Genomic DNA, 21,405 nt, shown 5'->3' on the forward strand with positions numbered 1-21,405 from the left:
ACGCCGGAGCTACGCTCGCCGCCGGGGCCGCCCTTCTTCTTTGTGCTAGCCCGTGGTGCTTTTGACCCTTGTATCATGTAAAAGCCCTTGTACACACTGTACATCAAAGTCATTTGTCTCACCTTCGCTTCGGCCGTGTCCTGGCTCGGACTCCCAGTCCCAACAGTGATGGCAGCGGTGGGATGCCCCAGTCCCAACAGTGGATGGCAGCTGCGGGATCGACCGGCGTCAGCTACCTCGGCGCGGTGAGTGCCTGATGTTTTCCCCTCAATTCCCCAGACTGTTCTAGCACACGTGATTGTAGTTTAGAGTAGGGCTGTGTGTTGCACTGGAGAGAGCTTTGCTGTTTCGAGCCAAGTCGGAGCTCTTTGAAACGAAAGCTGGTGCAGAGGGAGTAAACGAGGCGTTGTTGGAAAGAATTACTTGCGCGTGTCGTACTAGTAGCGCTATAGTAGTGAACGGCAAGGGAATTCTAAGACACGGGCAAACTACAAGAGGCCATTGGGCGCGATGGAGAACTTCAAAGTGAAGGAACTCATCGAAATTTGTGAAGAGTTGGGATTGATTTGGGCCCCGCAAAACGAAGGCTTCGATTCTTCAGATCATGCGGGCAGAGGAAGTAACGGCTGAGGAAGCCAATGAGGCCTGGGAAGAGATCACAGAACGCCGTGAGCGCGAAGTGGCAGAAAAACAGAAGCAGCTTGAGCACAAAGAGGCAGAAAAACGGAGGCAGCTTGAGATAAAAAGGCGTGCTCTCGCTAGGAAACTGATGAGCCTGGAGCTTGAAGCGCATGAGATCGGATTCGAGAGATATAGAACATTGTCCGCTCTGCATGAGACCAACGGTCAGCAGCTGAGAGACAGGCCGCAGCGCTTCGTGATCGCCGAAGATATGGCGAAATATTTGGCGGAGTTCGAGCGCATCTGCAAGAGAAAGCGTGTTCAGCGGAATGGTTGGGCACAGAAGTTGGTAGCCCTGCTTTCTAGCGAAGCGTATGACGTTGTAAAGCGCCTGTTGGACGATGGCTTGGCGGTCTGCAATGAGCTGAAGAGCTTCTACTGACGAGATATAACGTGTCACCGCTACCTTCGCCAAAGGTAGCTGCGAGAGAATAGCACCCCGTCGTTTTACGATTTTCCCTGCCAGTTTAAAGCCGACGTTTTAGAGTGGCTCGAAAATGCTGAAGGGTCGGAGCATCGTGACACAGAGGTAGAGTGCGTCGCTGTAGAGCAGCTCTGCCAGTGCGGCACAGAGGAAGGTAGTCCGTACGTGGTGGAAGATGTAACTGTGGCTGTAACAGGGGAAATTGCCCCGCATTCGCCAACCGAGGAAACCTCTAAACCATCGGATAACGTAGTCACAGCATCGGACGATGCACTTACAGAGGTCTCGCCCATTGAGATTGTGGCGGAGTTACCGGAAAGCGGACCTCCTTGATTAACGCGGAAAATTAGGCGTGTTGGTACATGACTTGAATAAATAAATAGCAGCGCAAGGAGACAAGGACAAGACATCAGCGCCGTCCTTGTTGTCTCTTCTTGTCCTTGTCTCCTTGCGCTGCTATTTATTTATTCGGATCTCCTAGCGTGTCAAAAGCAGGAGAAGTTGCACAACATGGCACAGAGGACGTCCGTCTGGGCATTAATGAAAACGCCTGCGCCGACGCAAGCGAAGTAAACGAGGACGGCACACCGTGTTGTGCAGCGCGTTCGGCAGAAATGCAGAAACCAGACACTTACGATCAAAGGAAGCGGGCGCATGTAGAGTTTGCGAACGCTGAGTTGTGCGTCAGTGTTTCTGGCGGGCGATGCGAAACGAGTCCCATGCTTTCGCACTGTTCTGAGCTTTGCGACATTCCAGAAAGCAGCTGCAGGAGCGGGAACATCGCGACTGAGTGCAGAGCCGACCCTCATCCGCAATCGGCTGAAACGCGTCAGGACCATTACGCGTGTCAGCGCTAATGTCAGGAGAAAACGCTGGTTCATCAGCGCCTGAAGAAGCTAAAGCGCTGGACGACAGTGGAGAACAGAACGTTCCGGATGACATAGGAGTGGTAGACGCCAATCCATTCGAGAAAGATGAGGACGAATGCGCACTCAGAGACGCTGAGCAGGAAGAGCACAGCTTTGAGGAACTTAGTAAAGGCGCCAAAGACAGGCCTGATCTAGGTCGCACATATGAATCGGCTGACAATCAGAGTGATATTGTCAGAGAACAGAAACCTAGGCGACGGAAGCAGCATGTGCTTCCACAGGCGATAATGAAAGGAAAGGACAAGAAAGACAGCAGCAACCGGAAGGAAAGTAACAGCCAGTTCCGAAAAGAGAGCTATTACCACAAGGTGATAGGCAAGCAGTGCTGCTGCCGAAAGGACAGTAAAGGCAAGCTCAAGAGAGAGAGCTGTCACCGAAAGACGGTGAAATGCAGGCAAAAGAACGAGTGGTGCCGCCCAACGATGAAAGGCAGGCATGAGAAAGACGGGCGCCGCCGAAAAGAGAGAAAGGGCAAACGCGCAAAAACGGGTTGCGACCATCGGAAGCATCAGCTTCAACGGCACATGGATAGCAGCAAAGTCAGTCACTTCGACAGCCCTGAAGCTAGCATCAGAATCAGAGCTAAAGAAGTGTTCCAGGCGTCGCTATCGCGCAAAGCGAAACACATAAGTGTGCCGAGGCAGATTGATCTGGGCAGTAAGGTAAACTGCAAAAAGAAAGCATACAAGCATTCGCGCGGGAAAGAGTATCTTCGAAGGAAACCGAGATGCAAGAGAGCGCTGCTCAAGTGGCTCAAAATAAAGGAGCGAGGCAAGGGTGTATCTTGCCGCCAGCACAGAGAGAGCAAGAGGCGCAAAGGCACGCGCTCTCATGCAGTCTCTCTCTTTCAGAAACACCTAGAAAGCGACCGTAAAGCCGTTTACGTAGACATTGGGGCTTACCCCACGCCGGGAAAGTTCTCAGTCGCTGCGATTGACCACCAACTAAAACCGGCTGTCCAAGCTTCTATCTATGCAGAAAACCCCTCCTCTGCAGAGGCTCTGGCAATAGCTATCGCCATCAAACATAATGACCAAAGAGGAGAGTCCTCCTACGTTGTAACAGACTCCCAACAAGCCTGCCGAGACTTTCTTAATGGCAGGCTTCCCTCAAGAGCAACACGGCTACTTGGCAATCTCAGCCAAACACACAGACTAACATGGACACCTGGTCACGAAGGACTAGCTGGAAATGAGGTAGCCAACGATCTAGCCCGAGACTTAACCAACCGGGCGGATCCTCATCCCTACCCCACGCCCATGCCTAGCACCTATGGTGACAGATTAGAACATATTCGGCTGGAGCGCAGAAAATACCCACCGCCTCATATAAATCTAGACTCCTCCGCAGCCATAGACTGGAGGAAAATTCAGACCAGCACTTTCCCTAACTTGTTCATCCTACACAAGATTAGCCCCACTCAATATCAGAATACATGCCCTTGGTGTGGAGCTTGCCCTACGCTCTACCACATATCGTGGGAATGCACAACGAAACCAAAACACTTAACTGTATCCAACCCGACAGATGAGCAGTGGGAGGTGGCCCTGACCAGCGAGACCCTGGATCAGCAACTTAAGTTGGTTCAGCAAGTCCGTCAGTCAGCTAAAGCCAGTGGCGCCTTGGACTAGGGGTGCCACCCAAGTTGCTCGAGCAACCTTCCTCATTTTAAATAAAAGTTTTCTCTCTCTCTCTTTCCGCTGCAGTCACAGGAGACACCGCGGTCCCGTATGAAGCGGCACGCACGCGCAATTAAAACGCGTGTACGGCTCAAAAAGCGAAATATTGTTAGTGGCCGCAGTGACAGGGTCAAGAAAATTGGGAAGAAGAAACTGCCTAAGCGCTCGGCCAAGCATAGGTATCGCGATGGAAAGCCGCGTGTCAGGATAATGCTATTCGGTAGGCGTGAAATCAAAAGGCCGTGTAGATGCGAACCTGACATCGAGCGGAGAGGAAAAAGGGTGCGCGATAAATTTAAGACTCGAGTGTCTCACTTGCTGCCACGAACAAAAAGAAAGAAAGAACGGTCCCATCGGAAGCATTGCGCACTCGCTATGGAACGTCGCGACAGGCGCGCGAAGCGCAAAGGGAAGGACAAGTCGCAAGTCAATGAAAGCGCAATCGTTCTCGTTTTGTTTCTCCCGTAGAAACTGGAAAGACAAGTACAAAGAGAAAGAGAAAAGCGCAGCCACAGTGAGGGGCCGAGTCATTAGCTTCCGCTGTAGCGGGTGTCGTTTAACGTCCATTAGAAGCCAGGAAAACAAGAACGTAGGCGTACTAAGCCGTGCGCTCTGAGCAAGGCTGCCTTCGCCTCCTCGTGACATATTTTATCACTTCGCGAACAGTTATTAAGTTCGCTCGTAGATCGGGGAAAAATTTATGTCCTCATTTGTGGCCTCAGCTGAGTCTTTTCCTGGCCGAGTGATCTCAAGAGAGCGAATTTATTTTGCATTCATTTCATTCCGAGTATTTCCTGTGTTTGACTCTTTCTTTGAGTTAATTACTTTAGAGTTCTTGTATCCCACGTGTGCCTCTTGTTAAAGAGGGAGCGAAAAGAGGACAGAAATATTGCTAGCGGAGTTTTTGTGACCTTTAAGTCTGGTGTATTGACGTGACAGAGGGCACTTGCTCGTGTTGGGTGTTGTCAGTTGAAGGTCGGTTCTTGGTAACATGCAGAACGGTCAACGACCGATGCTGAGAAGCAAGCTCTTCCGAAGGACCGAGCTAAGATGATCCAGTCACCTGGGCGACAAAGCTGCGGAGCAGTGATCCTGTCCTGACAAGCGGGACCTCTTCACGGAAAGGAGTCTGGAGCTACCTGCGGCTGGACGCCACACGAGAACTTGTAGGAGCCTGGTTTACGAGCGCGCCCCGCATCCGATCCACGCGGAAGCAGCTCGTCTTCGTGGCGCATTGTCTGGCGTCGGTGGTGCTGTTGTGCCGGCGCCCACATTTCGCTGGCTGGCCTCTCTGGAAAGCAGCGCTGCGCGCTCGCCGCCGCGCAAAGCAAGCCCAGACTCTCTCGGACATGTCGCGGCTTGCAGCGTGAATCATCCCACTTCGACGCGGACCCTTCCTGCTCCCACTCCTCTCCGTCGGTTCGAACACCTGCGACGCTTCGCCGGCCGCCCGTTCCTGTCGGCAAGCCTTCAACGGCCGGGCGCCTCTACACCATTCGTCTAATTTGAACGGTGGCCAGTGCCGTGACCTGATTGGAGGATTTGAATGGCTGGCTGCCGCAAAGGACACCGGCGGCTTTAAACACGGAGCCGCGCTGAACCCAAGCAGCAGACGGGCAGCAGAAGAGCCGTCATGCCGGAGCTACGCTCGCCGCCGGGGCCGCCCTTCTTCTTTGTGCTAGCCCGTGGTGCTCTTGGCCCTTGTATCATGTAAAAGCCCTTGTACATACTGTACATCAAAAGTCATTTGACTCACCGTCGCCTCGACCGTGTCCTGGCTCGGACTCCCAGTCCCAACAGTGGTGGCAGCGGTGGGATGCTCCAGTCCCAACAGCACGCTCGTTAGCATACGCAGGGCACTCAATAAGGATATGTTCCATAGTTTCTATCGAGGCACAGTTGCCACAATGCGGACTGTTCATTTGTCCAAAACGGTATCGCAAGCCATTTGTATATGCAGCATTCAGACGAAGTCGGTGATAAAGTGTTTCCAGATGTCGAGGAATTCTGGGTGAGAGTCTTGATCTAAGATGTGGGTCGATTGATTGAAGAAATTGGTACTGATGTGCCTGCAAACTCAAAGCCGATACGTTTCTTCGGAAGCAAAACTTTCAGCCATTTGGGACGCATAAGATTTCGTGAAAAAAATTCGAATGAATCTCCGATGTTGATGGCTCTTACGGGCCGCTTGATCTGCTTTTTCATTAGCCAGAATTGCACAATGAGCAGGTACCCACTGGAAGGTTATGCAGTGTCCTGCGGCAATAGGTAAATGATGTAGATACCCGACGTCCAGGGAAACTGGCTGGTGATTAGTTTCCTTCAGCAGGTTGACCAGGATCTGCCGAGGTGCTTTTGAATTGGTGAAGATAACCCAACGGCCGGCGGTTCGGCGCTGGATGTAAGAAACACCTTCCTTAATGCCGTGAAGTTCAGCTGTAGTAGAGGGTGTCCTCCGCTGCAGCCGGTAAGAAAGGGCATTGCCTGTTGAGGGCACATAAACGCCACAAGAAGAGGTTCCTTCAGTAGTTGAACCATCGGTGCAGATATCAGTGTGCTGCGTATATTCCTCGGTTAAATAGGCGAGATTAGCTTGCAGAAGCGCTGCCTGTGGCATGCGGCTCTTTGCATTCACAACTGGAACAAACATCTTCACTTTTAGAGGAGAGAGTGTCCATGGAGGAAAGGCCAGAGGTAGTAGTTTCTGTGGCTGATTAATAGTAGGGAAGGGCAGGAGCTGCACTTCCTGGCCGAAGCTAGAGTTGCTGTGAGTTAGGTGGACACGGTGTAGGAAGTGCTTCTTTCCTTGCAGGGCATGGCGGAAATGGGTACGCATAGTTTCCTGGGCGGCAATCTCCTCTAGTGGGAGACATCCTGCCTCCGCTACTGTTCCTGATGCAGAGAAACCCTTTGGAAGGCCAAGGCATATTCGCAGGCAGTTATTCCGTGCGGCAACGAGAGTCTTACTGCGTGATCTAGATAATCTTTGAAGCACTGGTAGACAGTAGCGCAAGGTTCCTTCAACGTAGGCTTTTTCAAACAGAGGCATTGATCGGCGCGATAAACCTGAACACTTGCGATGCTGCAGTAATCCTCTCGGGGAGTTTTTTTATCTGAGGCGACCATGACAGATTATAATCGACTACAACACTCCGGATTCGCTGAGATCGTACATTGAGATCGTACTGAGATCGGGCGGGCGTGGGAACAGCGTCATCATGAGGCTGCTTCACGGCATGCGTTTCTTCATGCAGATAACGGCAATCCTTCAACTCAGCGCCGGACCAATGGAACCGGCTGATGCCATTCCGGCGACGCCTGTGACCGTCGACATTCAAGTTGGCAGCGTGGAAAATGGAGAGCTCTGGAAACCCTACTACACTATGGCTCCATCGTACAAGTCCTGCGCATCGTCCACGACATCACCTTTCCACCTGGATAAAAACGGACTGCAGCGGCCTGCGCCTTTCAGTGGGCGTGGTAACAGCGTCATCATGAGGCTACTTCACGGTATGCGTTTCTTCATGCAGATAACGGCAATCCTTCAACTCAGCGCGGGACCTATGGCACCGGCTGATGCCATTCCGGCGACGCCTGTGACTGTCGACATTCAAGTTGGCAGCGTGGAAAATGGAGAGCTCTGTCAACCCTACTACACTATGGCCCCATCGTACGTCCTGCGCATCGTCCACGACATCACCTTTCCACCTGGATAAAAACGGACTGCAGCGGCCTGCGCCTTTCAGTGGGCGTCGGAACAGCGTCACCATGAGGCTGCTTCACGGCATGCGTTTCTTCATGCAGATAACGGCAATCCTTCAACTCAGCGCGGGACCTATGGCACCGGCTGATGCCATTCCGGCTATGCCAGTGACTGTCGACATTCAAGTTGGCAGCGTGGAAAATAAGAGCTCTGTCAACCCTACTACACTATGGCCCCATCGTACAAGTCCTGCGCATCGTCCACGACATCACCTTTCCACCTGGATAAAAACGGACTGCAGCGGCCTGCGCCTTTCAGTGGGCGTGGGAACAGCGTCATCTTGAGGCTGCTTCACGGCATGCGTTTCTTCATGCTGGTTGGTAATAACTATTCCATGTTTGCTAAGAAATCGAAGAATATGTGCCTGCTCCTGTTCCTTGGTAATGTAAAGGCTTTTAGCACAAAACGACTAAGAAAGGACGGGGATAGAACACAGACACAAAGGAGCACTACTCTCAACTAAATTTATTGCCAGATGAAACAGTCATTTTATACACTGGTTCCAGTACAGAATCTGCTCACATTCCGAAGACTGCGTAGATGCGCACACGCCTGGCGAAGCTGTGGATCACACATCTTGTAAGATAATCCTATCTAATAATTTATACTCGTTAGAGTACAACTTCATCGAGGGGCTGCTGACACACAAAGATTCCTTCTTCCTCATGTGGAACGCCTCTGTCAACACCCGAGAAGCCTCGTCATTGCCACTTCCGATAACCCGTCTATATTTTAGCAATGGCACGCATGTCCATCCCCTATCACAGGATCTACAATCAACAGCCGAGTTTGTTCCGGTCCCCTGCACAAGGCATCTTTCGTGTTCCCGCAAGCGCTTATTCAAACAGCGTCCAGATTGGCCAATATACACTCTTCCACAACTGAGGGGTATCTCAAAGACGATTCCAAATTTGCAACCAACATATCTGAATTGGTGCTTCGTTATGCATCCTTTATTTCTCTTCTCATCATTCACACTAGGGCATAGGCTTTTCAGCTTGCAGGGCGCTGAAAAAACAACTGGAATATCGTATTTTTTGGCCATTTTTTTTAAGTTGTGGGCCACGCGGTGAGAGTATGGTATCACTTGAGGCCTTTTCATTCTTGCCCTTTCGTTCCCTTCCTTATCTGCTACATCAACCGCTGGTTTCCTCTTAGATTTTTGTAACATCGTCTCAGCCGCGGCAGTTAAAAGGGTTAAAGGAAAGCCCGCTGATATCATCCTCGAAATCTGTGAATCGAAACTTTCCTGAAGAACATGACAACATTACTTATTAATAGCTTGTAGTAAGCACATGGTTGCAACCGCCCTTTTTACCGTCTTGGACTGAGCAGAATCATATTGCGTAATTTCTTTTTGCGCACGAGGCTTATAGCACCAGCAAACTAAACCATCTGGAAAAGAGATAAGAAGGTCCAGGAACTGCAACTTGTTATCCATCGGAACCTCATGCGTAAAATTTAACCCTCTTCCAAAGTGTTTGAAGCTGTTTAAAACTTCCGCCACAGTGTCGTGGTAGATCAAGGAGTCACATTTGTTCAAAACCACTAGGAAACCGTCGACATTGTAGGGTCTGCTCGCGGGCAGGTCAAATCTCGCGCCGCTCACCGCGGGTAGCCTCGGACCCCTTCTTCCCGAGTGGTGGGGCGGGGGGACCGAGGCTAGGAGAAAGCCTTCATAAGGCACGACCGGGAAGGCCCGCGCCGCTTCCCTGCGCGGGCCGAAGAGCCCGCGCCGCACCGCGGGCTCTTCGAATTTACTCGACTCCCGTTTGGTTTGTCTAACGCCCCGAGCACGTTCATGCGACTGATGGACATCGTGCTGGGCGATGCAAGGTTCAACTACGCCATGGCGTACTTCGACGACGTTGTGATATTCTCACAGTCGTTCGAGGAGCACCTCATTCACCTGAATTCCGTTCTCGATAGAATGAGACGTGCCGGTCGAACCATTAATCCAAAGAAAGTGCAGTTGGCATCGAAGAGAGTGAACCTCTTGGGCTTTGTCGTGGATGATGGCACACTGAGACCGAATGATGACAAACTGCAGGCAATTCTGAACTACCCCTGCCCCATGGATGTGAAAAGCTTGCAGAGGTTTTTGGGGATGGTTGCGTTCTACAGGCAATTCATCCCGCGCTGTTCGGAGCTTGCAAGGCCGCTGAACCTGCTGTTGCGTTAAAGGCTCGAAGTGGGTCTGGGGCAAGGAACAGAGTGACGTATTTGTTGCCTTGGCTCGCGCGATAGCGAATACCGCTAGTCTGCGCCTCCCCGACCTGAACAAGCAGTTTGTCTTGCAGACAGACGCTAGTGACTACGGTGTTGGAGCTGTTTTGTTACAGGAACACGAGGGCAAACTGCGCCCTGTCGCGTTCGCTAGTCGCACGCTCACATCGGCGGAGCGGAATTACTCCGTGACCGGAAAGGAATGCCTGGCGATCATGTTCGCATTGTCGAAGTTCGACATGTACCTAGACGGAGCGGTCTTCACCGTGCAGACAGATCATCAGGCATTGTCTTGGTTAAAGAGGCTCAAGAACCCCGCAGGCAGACTCGCGAGATGGGCGCTGACGTTGCAACGTTACGCGTACGCCATCGAGTACCACCGGGGCAGCTTGAACAAGGTGGCCGATGCTTTATCGCGCGCACCATGGATGGCTGGCGGAAGCGCTTCAGAGGCGCAGCCCAGCTTTGTAGAAAGCGGCGTCACAGCTGTTGGAGAGGAGGAGAGGGCGGGCGGGAGTGTCGCGCCCGGTTTGGAGAAGGAGGAGGCGAACAAAGGTCCCGCACTGTGCTGCGAGAGAAGGGAAACACAGCAGCTCGTGGCGGCGACCGCTCGCCTGCCTAGGAGCGAGGCAGAAAGAAATCTGTCTTGGGGAGTAGCGGTCAGTAGAGAAGAGCTGATCGAGGCCCAGAAAGCAGACGGTCTTTGCCAGCGGGTGCTGAAGGAGCTTGCGAGCAGCGCAGCTTGCACCGGGGACGCTGAGGGCAAGTACGACGCGTATCTGCTGGGCGATGATGGCTTGCTGCTCCGCTACATCCCCCAACTTGACGAGGAAGAGGCGATAGCATCCCCTTTCCGAGTCGTGGTCCCGAGAAGGCTGCGGAAACGGTTCCTGCAGTACTTCCATGACTCAGCGCTGGCAGGCCATGGCAGCGGCAGTAAGACTTACGACAAGTTATGCCGTGTCGCGACCTGACCAGGCATGAGAAAGGATGTGCTGGGATACGCCCGTACCTGCCCGGTATGCCAGGTAGCCAAGCCTCGGGCGGGCAAGCCCGCTGGCATGATGAAGGCGGTAGTTAGCAACTACCCGTGGCAAGTGGTCGCGTGCGATATCATGGCACCCCTCCCTCGGTCCGCGCGCGGAAACCAATTTATCCTGGTAATAACGGACCACTATTCCAAGTGGGTTGAGGTTTTCCCCCTTAGGAAGCTTGTGTCGGAACGAATTTGGGAAAACCTGTTGGAGACTTTCACTCGTTTCGGTTTCCCTTCCGACTTGATTACGGACAATGCTTCGCATTTCACAACCAAAGTCTTTGTAGACTCTTGTCGGGCGCTTCAAATCCGCCACAGGAGAACGAGTCCCTACCACGCTCAGAGCAACATAACCGAGCGGGTGAATCGAAATCTGAAGAGCATGCTGGTCGCGACGACCGAGCAGCACAGAGATTGGGACGCGCGGCTGTCCGAACTGGCGTTCGCTACAAGGACAACCGTGAACAGGTCAGTGGGTATTACACCCACTTACATGAATTTTGGGAGAGAGATCGCTTTTCCGCTAGAGAATGCCCTACTCGACGCGGCGGGGCCTGCGCCCCCTCCGCTTTCGCAGTACGCGGCAAGGCTCCGGGAGCGCCTGGAGGCAGCGCAGCGAGCAGCCCGCGAAAACCTCGATGTCGCGCGCATGGAGCAGGCGGATCAGTACAACAAAGGTCGCCGTCACGTCGTTTTCAACACGGGCGACTTAGTACTCAAGAGAACGCACCCACTTAGTGACGCAGCGCGCGGTTTCGCCGCGTCGCTAGCGCACAAGTGGGCTGGGCCGTACGAAGTTACGGCACGGACTACGCCGCTCACCTACCAGCTGCGGTTGTTGACAAACGGCGAAACCGCCGGTCGGGTGCATGTCGCTGATTTGAAGGCTTTCCACCTTCGCAAGGACGATGGCTGCGAAGCGGTGGAAAATCAGCGCGATGCGGTGATCTCACCCCCGGGAGGACGAGCAGGTAGCGGTGCGGTTCGCAACCGACGCTACAACCTGAGGACCAGGTAGCACCCGTGTCTCTCGATTAATAATCACTCGCAGTGCTCTCGCCCTCTCAGTATGTCTTCTAGGAAGATCCAGCGGACCGACGCCCGTGGCTCGGACTCCAGAAGGCAAGGCAGACCACCGTCGAACGGTGGCCGCCATCAAGGCGCGCCACCCGGCTGGCAGCAGGAGCCGCGCGAGTGGCGCAGGTTCCACGGCCGCGGTGGCCCCCACCGCCAGCCAAACCACGTGCCTAACCACTGGAGAGCACCTCCCAGTGGTGCAGGCCAACGCAAGGGCGCCAGGGATCATCAAGCGCAGGGCACCCCTCAGCACCCAGCCGGCGCTTCGGCCGCCGAGCAGCCGCAACCCAGGCGGTCCAGGAGCCATCGGCCGCTTGTAAAACGACGAGGAGCGGGCCGGCCTGTGCTCGCTCTCCGGCACACTTGTCGTGCACCGGCTCCGCCATGAGGCCGGTGCGTTGCATACCTGGCATAACGGCGACTGCAGCACCTTTCCCCGCTGTGCCACTGCAGAGGGTCAGCCCGGAGGAGGCGGCCCTCCGCATCCTCCAGTCCAGCCGCCCAGACATGCTGTCCCCGGCGGCCGAGGAGCTTTGGAGGGCGCTGCCGGCAGGGCCCCCAGTGGAGCCAGGCGCCTCGCTCCCCCAGGCGGCTCGTGAGGAGCCCATCCAGCTAGCGGTGAGCGGCCCCCCGGCGAGCACCCCTCTCCCCTGCGACGACTCTATGGACCCGGACCCGGAGGTCATCGAACGCCTACTGGCGGACCCCGGGACGGACATTTGAGGGGGGGGAGATGTAGGGTCTGCTCGCGGGCAGGTCAAATCTCACGCCGCTCACCGCGGGTAGCCTCGGACCCCTTCTTCCCGAGTGGTGGGGCGGGGGGAGCGAGGCTAGGAGAAAGCCTTCATAAGGCACGACCGGGAAGGCCCGCGCCGCTCTCGCTCTTGGACCAGCCCTGCCAAAGGACCACTTGACCCAGCTGCCACGACGACGACCGGCCCCCCTGATGTGAGATTAAACCTTTTCATACAAAGACCTGCCTCGAGTCACTGCCTGTGCGTCCCCGCGCAGAGGAATCACCCACAACATATATAAATACTTTGATTGCTTTGTTCCGGTCGAACGCGTCATCTAAAACTCTGTCAATGGAAGAGAGGAAAATCCGGCACAACACAGCCGCCACACACGATCCGATACATATGCCACTTTTTCGCACATATGATCCGCCTTCAAAGGTAACAATCGTCGAGCTGAGATAAAATTCTAAAAGGGACAGAAAGCTTTCAACAGATATGCCGGTGGCGTTTTGAAAAGTTACCACCCTATTCTCTTCAATGCACTCGAGAGTCGAAGTAAACAGCTCTTGGTGGGGTATAGAATAAAATAAATCTTCCACATCGATCGAAATCATGCTGCCAAAGGAACTTTTTTCCATAAAACATATTACATCACGAGAGTTTCTAGTTTCAAACGGATCTTTAACATGCAGTGTGTACAGGTTCTTTAAGAGATACCTGCTAAGCATTAATTGCCACGTGTCTCGTGCACTCACAATACTGCGGAAAGGAACTTCTAATTTATGAGTTTTTACAGTGAAAAAATTTACAAGCTAGTTTCACTGCAGTCAGCTATACTTTTTGCAAGCTTGCACAGTTCTAATTCGGTACAAAGGGAAACTGCAGCTGCCTTTATCTTGCTGGGTTTCTGTCTCGTGGGAACGAAGTTCTTGTTGACAGCTTGGAAGGCTTTTATGTTGTACATTCCTGAGGTAAGCACCACAAAACCACCCTCTGTATCACTCTCCACTAGGCGTAGGGAATTAGACTTGAAATAGTCCACCACACTGCGCATGGAATCTTTACGGGTGACTGCTTTCTTTGAAACCTTCCTTGAGAGGCTGTCCACACCGTCGAGAAGGCATCTTTCCTGGTATTCCAAGGGCGCTTTGGATGCCATACTTCTGTTCATAGCGGGAAGTTGTGGTCCGCTGGTTCTTTGCTCCAAACTGTACTTTGGTCCTTTCTCTACGAGTCGTCTAACTTCTTCTGAGACGTGAGCTCCAGGAAGCATCTTCAGCCCTCCTTCTTCCTCCAGATTCTTTTGGCCCCTTGGTAGATGGTGTAAAGTGCACCGCCACCAGAACTCCGTCGTCTGGCAAGCAAGCTTTCTGAAAGAAAGCAACTTCGCTTCTGCAATCCTTTGCGGAAAGTTGGAGAAACATGCCACGCGTAGCAGGTCATAGTACAGTCTCACTTGTCGCCACAGCTCAGATCGTAAGATCCGGCACAGCCGCTTTGCATGACGAACAGAAGGCAGCACGTTTCCGCACCACACAGCCGACCACACAGCCTTTGTACCGAATTGGAACTGTGCAAGCTTGCGAAAAGTATAGCTGATTGCAGTGAAACTAGCTTGAAAATTTTTTTCACTGTAAAAACTCATAAATTTTTTCCGCAGTATTGTGAGTGAACGGGACAGGTGGCAATTAATGCTTAGCAGGTATCTCTTAAAGAACCTGAACACACAGCATGTTAAAGATCCGTTTAAAGCTAGAAACTCTCGTGATGTAATATGTTTTATGGAAAAAGTACCTTTGGTAGCATGTTTTCGATCGATGCGGAAGATTTATTTTATTCTGTACCCCACCAAGAGCTGTTAACTTCGGCTCTCGAGTGTATTGAAGAGAATGGGGTGGTAACTTTTCAAAACGCCACCGGCATATCTTTTGAAAGCTTTCTGTCCCTTTTAGAATTTTATCTCAGCTCGACGATTGTTACCTTTGAAGGCGGATCATATGTGCGAAAAAGTGGCATATGTATCGGATCGTGTGTGGCGCCTGTGTTTTGCCGGATTTTCCTCTCTTCCATTGACAGAGTTTTAGATGACGCGTTTTAGATGACGAGTTTTAGATGACGTTTTAGATGACGCGATGACTGGAACAAAGCAATCAAAGTATTTAGATATTCATGATGAAGTTAGCGCCAAAAACGAGGACCAAAGTAGGAGAGAAGACACAACACTAGCGCTTTTTCGCAACTAAAACTTTAATGGCAGAACACATGACACATATACCCATCTCGGGAAGTAAATCAAAAAGAAACATACATGATATCGTCAAGATAAACCTTAGAGGGCGATACATCTGAAGAATGCTGAGGGTGCAAAGGGTACATAAAAGGTGCAAAAACAGGAAACTTCATGGTCACAGTCACGGAGGGCAAACCAAAATACCCAATAAACTAAAAAAAGGAGGGAAAAGGAAATGATATTAATTCCAAGTGTGATCCTGGTATGCCAGCTCCTTGGCTGTTAAATAAATGGACGGTGCGCCTATGCATGAATTTCCGTGTCGCGAAATAAAAAAAGCCTCTGTAATTTCGCGCTGGAGGCGTTCTTTATGATGTGACAGAATTTCAGCCTGCGCATAAAGTGGATTGCATTTTTTCTTGCACACTGGCCCACATTCCGGCACACAATCCGGCTTGCACTCTTTACATCCTTGGCAATGGTCAACCAAATGCGAGGACTTCGATCCAAAGAGCGATTTCTCGTGTTCTTTTAGCCGCACGTTTACACAACGCCGTGTCTGACCTATGTAGGTCTTGCCACAGGAAACGTGCAGTTCATACACCACACCCGTTTTGCACGCGATGAATCCCGAAGTATGGCATGTCTTCTTATTTTTATTTTGTCCTCTCTGGATCCCTATTGTTCTGCTTACTAGGCCGCACACTTTCTTGAGCTTGTTTGGAGCCGAGAAGATTACCTGTACGCCATAGCGCCTGGCCACGTTGGCAAGGTTGTGCGAAAGTTGATGCTTATATGGTTGGTTCGTTGGTAACAACTTTATTCATAGTCCTGCAGAGCTTTCGCCGACGGGGCCTTAGGTCTCCCACGTGGGGACGTCGAGGCGCTGCCTCGCCGTCGCCTCGCGGGCCTGCTGGACGGCCCAGAGTTGGTCCCCGAGGCTGGGGCTGCGCAAGGCAGCGGCCAACCGCGGCGGGAGGGTTCCGGAATTAGCACCGTGAAGGTTTTTGTTGCAGTCCCAGAGCATGTGAGTTAAAGTGGCTACATTGGCGTTGCAGACCTTGCATATATTTGTCGGGTATGTACCGGGGTAAAGCCTGTGGTATAGTTCCGGGTTGGGGTACGTGAGCGTCTGCAGTTGTCTGAGGGTCACCGCGTGCGCCCTGTCCAGCTTGTCGCTGGGCGGAGGGAAGGTTCGGCGGGCCAGGCAGAGGGCCTTGGTAATTTCGTTGTAGCTGGTCAAGCAGTCTTTGGTGCTATTCCACGAACGACGGTCGCCGGCGCGGTTCGCCGGCTTATATGGTATCAACACTGTTTTCTTCTTTATCTTCTCGTCGTTTTCCTTCTTTGGGGCAATACCTTTTACCTAGCGGATAAGTTTTCCACATGCAAAACCAATTGCGCTGTCCGGATAGCCTGATGACTTTATTCTATTTACTTGCTCATGAAAACTTTTAGCCATGTCGTGCGCGCAGGACTTTACCAGGACTGAACGTAGGCATGAGAGTAAAATGCCATTTTTTACTACTTTCGAGTGGCCTGAGGCGCAATGCAGTAGGGGTTTTACTGATCGTGGATGATAGCGCCAACAAACATGAGTCTGTTTGAAAGATAGCAGCACATCAAAAGACTGCAATTTATCTCCGGCTGGTAATTCGAATGTGAAAACGAGACCATGTCCACATTCCCGGAAGACCTTCAAAATATTCACAACGTTGTCGGTGAAGCGTGCACTGTCCACAAATACCAGATAATCATGTATTTAGATATGTCGACGATTTCCTAGTGGTTTTGAACAAAAGTGACTCCTTGACCTACCACGACACTGTGACGGAAGTTTTAAACAGCTTCAAACACTTTGGAAGAGGGTTGAATTTTACGCATGGGGTTCCGAAGGATAACAAGTTGCAGTTCCTGGACCTTCAGATCTCTCTTCGAGAAGGTTCAGTTTGCTGTCGCTATAAGCCTCGTGCCCAAAAAGAAATTATGCCATATGATTCTGCTCAGTCCAAGATGGTAAAAAGGGCTGTTGCAACCATGTACTTACTACAAGCTATTAATAAGTCATGTTGTCATGTTCTTCAGGAAAGTTTCGATTCATACATTTCGAGGCTGATATCAGCGGGCTTTCCTTTAACCCTTTTATCTGCCGTGGCTGAGACGATGTTGCAAACATCTAACAGGAAACCAGCGGTGGATGCAGCAGATAAGGAAGGGAACGAAAGGGCAAGAATGAAAAGGCCTCAAGTGATACCATACTCTCACCGCGTGGCCCATAACTTAAAAAAAGTGGCCAACAAATACGGTATTCCAGTTGTTTTTTCAGCGTCCTGCAAGCTGAAAAGCCTATGCCCTAGAGTGAATGGTGAGAAGAGAAATAAGGGATGCCCAAAGAAGCACCAATTAAGATATGTTGGTTGCAATGTTGGAATCGTCTTTGAGATACCCCTCAGTTGTGGAAGAGTGTATATTGGCCAATCTGGACGCTGTTTGAATAAGCGCTTGTGGGAACACGAAAGATGCCTTGAGCAGGGGACCGGAACAAACTTGGCTGTTCATTGCAGATCCTGTGATAGGGCAGGGACATGCGTGCCATTGCTAAAAGATACACGGGTTATCGGAAGAGGCAATGACGAGGCTTCTCGGGTGTTGACAGAGGCGTTTCACATCAGGAAGAAGGGATCTGTGTGTGTCAGCAGCCCCTCGGTGAAGTTGTACTCTAACGAGTACAAATTATTAGATAGGATTATCTTACAAGATGTGTGATCGACAGCTTCGCCAGGCGTGTGCGCATGTACCCAGTCTTCGGAATGCGAGCAGATTCTGTACTGGAACCAGTATATAAAATGACTGTTTCATCTGGCAATAAATTTAGTTGAGAGTAGCACTCCTTTGTGTCTGTGTTCTAAACCCGTCCTTTCTTAGTCGTTTTGCGCTGAAAGCCTTTACATTACCTAGATGAACCAACTCGCCCAGCAGAAAGTGTTACTGCTCCTGCTCCCACGCCCGGGAGTGTTGTTGATTTTGCTCGCCCAGTGCTTCGATGTTTCTAGTCAGCTGCTTTTGTTGTCGGGGGACGTTGAGCTTAACCCTGGCTCTGGGTCGGGCTCTGGCGCTGCCACACGGTCCAAAGAGAGCGCTGTTGACAATTCCCTGCAGAAACAGCTCAACGACATGTTGACAATGTTAGAAGGTGTTAATTCAAGGACCGCTAAAATGGATTTAGAGCAATCACACCTAATAGCCTCTATTAATGAAATGAAAGTAAATCAGGAATCTATGATTAGGAATATTGCCACGTATCATTGTAGTATTTGTTCGTTCACGCTCAAGGCTGCAGGAAAGGGCTGTTATCATTTTTGTTCGTGACGCGAGAAGCGACCAGTCTAATCTCGATTGATCGCAGCCATGAAAGGCTGCATCTAGGTTTTTCCAGATCACTGTAGATGATCTTGTCCTGCTATCTGGAAGTTTCTTTGCCGGCTTTAAATTGAGCGATGCCGCGAGCGGCGGGCATTCGTAGTTCGATGATTGACGAGCACGCTTGTTGCTTACGCCGCCACCGAGTGAGTCAGTTCTTTTGAGGGCGCAAGTCAGCCCAAATAAAGAGCTTCGTTTGCAAGTATTTCTGGTGTCTTCCTGACCGCTGGACTGCCGTCACTACAACGTGACATCTGGTGGAGGTGCGGGGGAGGTGCGCTTTTTGTCAGCAATCTGCATGGATACCGCTAACAGCGATAACCTGCGGGAGGTTATACGTGAAGTTGTGCGAGAGGAGCTCCGACGATTGCTGCCAACGGGAACGCAGCCGCAGCTTTCATCGCTCACTGACTTCATTCGGGACGAGGTTCAACAGGCCTAGGGTGTGACGCCGACACCCACGCAGCCTCTGCAGCCCCCAGCCATGACTTACGCCGCAGCTGTGCGCCGTCCTGCACCTCGACGGCGGGACCCGAACCACTATCGCCCTCAGCCAGCTGCGTTGGACCGCCACCCACTCGCCCAAACCCGCCCGTCCTACGAGCCACGCGCGCAGCCGAGGAAATGCGACGAGTGGAGAACTCCCGACAAGCGCCGCCCACTATGCTTCCACTGTGGCGAAGCCGGTCACGTTCTCCGGCACTGCGCATACAGAAGACTGGGCATCCGAGGGTTCTCTTACGACGCTCCACGACCCCGACCCTGCCAGCGACCAGCCGAAATCGAAGAGTTTTTACGTCGGGAAGAATACTCATCGCCGAGCAGCCTATCACGTTCCCCGTCGCCATCGTCCCCGCGCTTTGTGTCTCCTAGCCGAGGTTACGCCGTGCGTGGATGCTCCCCCAGCCCCCGAAGGTTAAACTAAATAAAGCAGCCTCTGGAGGTGAGGTTGCTTCTAAGCGCAATGACAAAGATCCTCCATCGACGAGTACTCAAGACCATGCCTCAACTACGACGACGACACCGACGACACCGACAACGACGACGCGGCCAGACTTGAAGCTTTTACCGCTGCCCAGTGAAGTAACGTCGCAGTACACCCACCGCAGCCTCACTACTCGACGAAGCCGAGATCGGACACCGAAGACAACGTACAATACGAGAACGCGAAAAAGTGACCTTGAAGTTACGGTCGACGGTCACGCGGTTACTGCCTTGGTGGACACGGGAGCTGACTACTCTGTCATGAGTGGCCCACTCGCTGTCCGACTCAGGAAGGTAACAACAACCTGGGATGGCCCGCTGATCCGCACCGCAGGTGGCAACCTGATTACGCCGTCAGGACGCTGCACCGCGAGAGCTACTGTAAATGGGAGAACCTATTCGACAACCTTCCTGATCCTACAGCAATGCTCGAGTGACGTTATTTTGGGAATGGACTTCCTGAACGAACATCGGGCGATCATCGACCTTCGATCTAAGTCGATCAAGCTTTCCACGGAAAAAGCCATACCTGTTGCGACGGGCGCGACTCATCACGTTGCCTTAAATGTCCTCGATGAAGCATTGAGCGTGCCGCCCCGATCAAGTGTTCTCGTCGGCATAGGTACTGGAGACATCGAAAATGCCGAAGGCGTTATCGAGGGGAACACCCAGTTACTCCTGGATCGAGAATTGGGTGTCGCGAGGGGAGTCGCCGAAATCCGAAATGGCCAAGCCCAGGTGTTGCTAACCAATTTCACGGAAGAATACCGGCATCTAAACAAAGGTACGACGATCGCTTTCCTCGACGAGCTGGCAGACATCAGAGACGTATTTGCCCTAGCCGACCAACCCGCAGAACCATCTGACCGAGGCCATCAACCCACGTTTGACATCAACCCGGCATTACTCCGGAGCAGACAAGACCAAATACGCAGTCTTCTTCAAAGGTACACCGATTGCTTCTCATCAGCATCAAATGTGCGACGAACCCGGCTTGCCAAGCACCGCATTGTCACAGACGAACACGCGCTACCACTGCGACACAGCCCCTACCGCGTATCGCCGCTAGAACGCCAAGCTATCCGCAAGCAAGTTGAGGAAATGCTTCGTGACGACGTCATACAGCCATCGAGGAGCCCCTGGGCAGCACCGGTCGTCCTAGTGAAAAAGAAAGACGGCACCCTTCGCTTTTGCGTCGATTACCGCCGTCTGAACAACATTACGAAGAAGGATGTCTACCCCCTCCCCCGTATCGACGATACACTGGACCGGCTGTGCAACGCTAAGTACTTCTCATCGATGGACCTGAAGAGCGGCTACTGGCAAATTGAAGTCGATGAAAGAGATCGCGAGAAGACTGCGTTCATCACGCCAGACGGACTCTTCGAGTTCAAGGTGATGCCATTCGGCCTCTGTTCTGCCCCAGCGACGTTCCAGAGAGTAATGGATACGGTGCTCGCAGGTTTGAAGTGGCAGATTTGCCTAGTCTACTTAGATCACGTTGTAGTCTTCTCCTCAAGCTTTGAAGACCACCTCAGAAGGCTTCGGATAGTGCTGGATACGATCAAGTCTTCAGGCCTGACACTGAAACCAGAGAAGTGCCACTTCGCCTACGAGGAGCTGCTGTTCCTTGGTCACGTCGTAAGCAAGGATGGAGTTCGCCCAGACCCCCAGAAGACGGCTGCGGTCACAGAGTTTCCACAGCCTAATGACAAGAAGGCTATACGCAGATTCCTTGGATTGTGCGCTTATTACCGACGATTCGTCAAGAACTTTTCGCGCATCGCTGAACATTTGACTCAACTTACCAAGGCTTACGTGCCTTTTAAATGGGAAAGGCCACAAGAGGAAGCTTTCAACGAGCTGAAGCGCCGCTTACAGTCCCCTCCTGTGCTCGGGCACTTTGATGAAAACGCCGAAACCGAAGTTCATACCGATGCAAGCGGGGTGGGCTTAGGAGCGGTCCTCGTTCAGAAAAATGGCCGACAGGAGAAAGTTATCGCGTACGCTAGCCGTTCACTGTCGAGAGCCGAAGCCAACTATTCGACGACAGAGAAAGAATGTCTCGCCATTATTTGGGCCATGTCCAAATTTCGCCCCTACCTATACGGACGACCATTCAAGGTTGTGAGCGATCACCATGCTCTGTGCTGGCTGGCGAATTTGAAAGATCCCTCCGGCCGCCTTGCTCGTTGGAGCCTGCGTGTTCAAGAATTCGA

At 52.2% G+C, this 21,405-nt stretch overlaps 1 pseudogene; it reads left to right on the plus strand.

The window, feature by feature from the left end:
- Nucleotides 1–2,261: 2,261 nt before the first annotated feature.
- LOC149325342 (uncharacterized) overlaps nucleotides 2,262–21,405 on the plus strand; it is a 41,655-nt pseudogene continuing 22,511 nt past the window's right edge.

Source organism: Amblyomma mixtum, chromosome 10, assembly GCF_055824585.1.
Source record: "Amblyomma mixtum isolate Tamu chromosome 10, ASM5582458v1, whole genome shotgun sequence".
Classification (NCBI taxonomy): Eukaryota; Metazoa; Arthropoda; class Arachnida; order Ixodida; family Ixodidae; genus Amblyomma; species Amblyomma mixtum.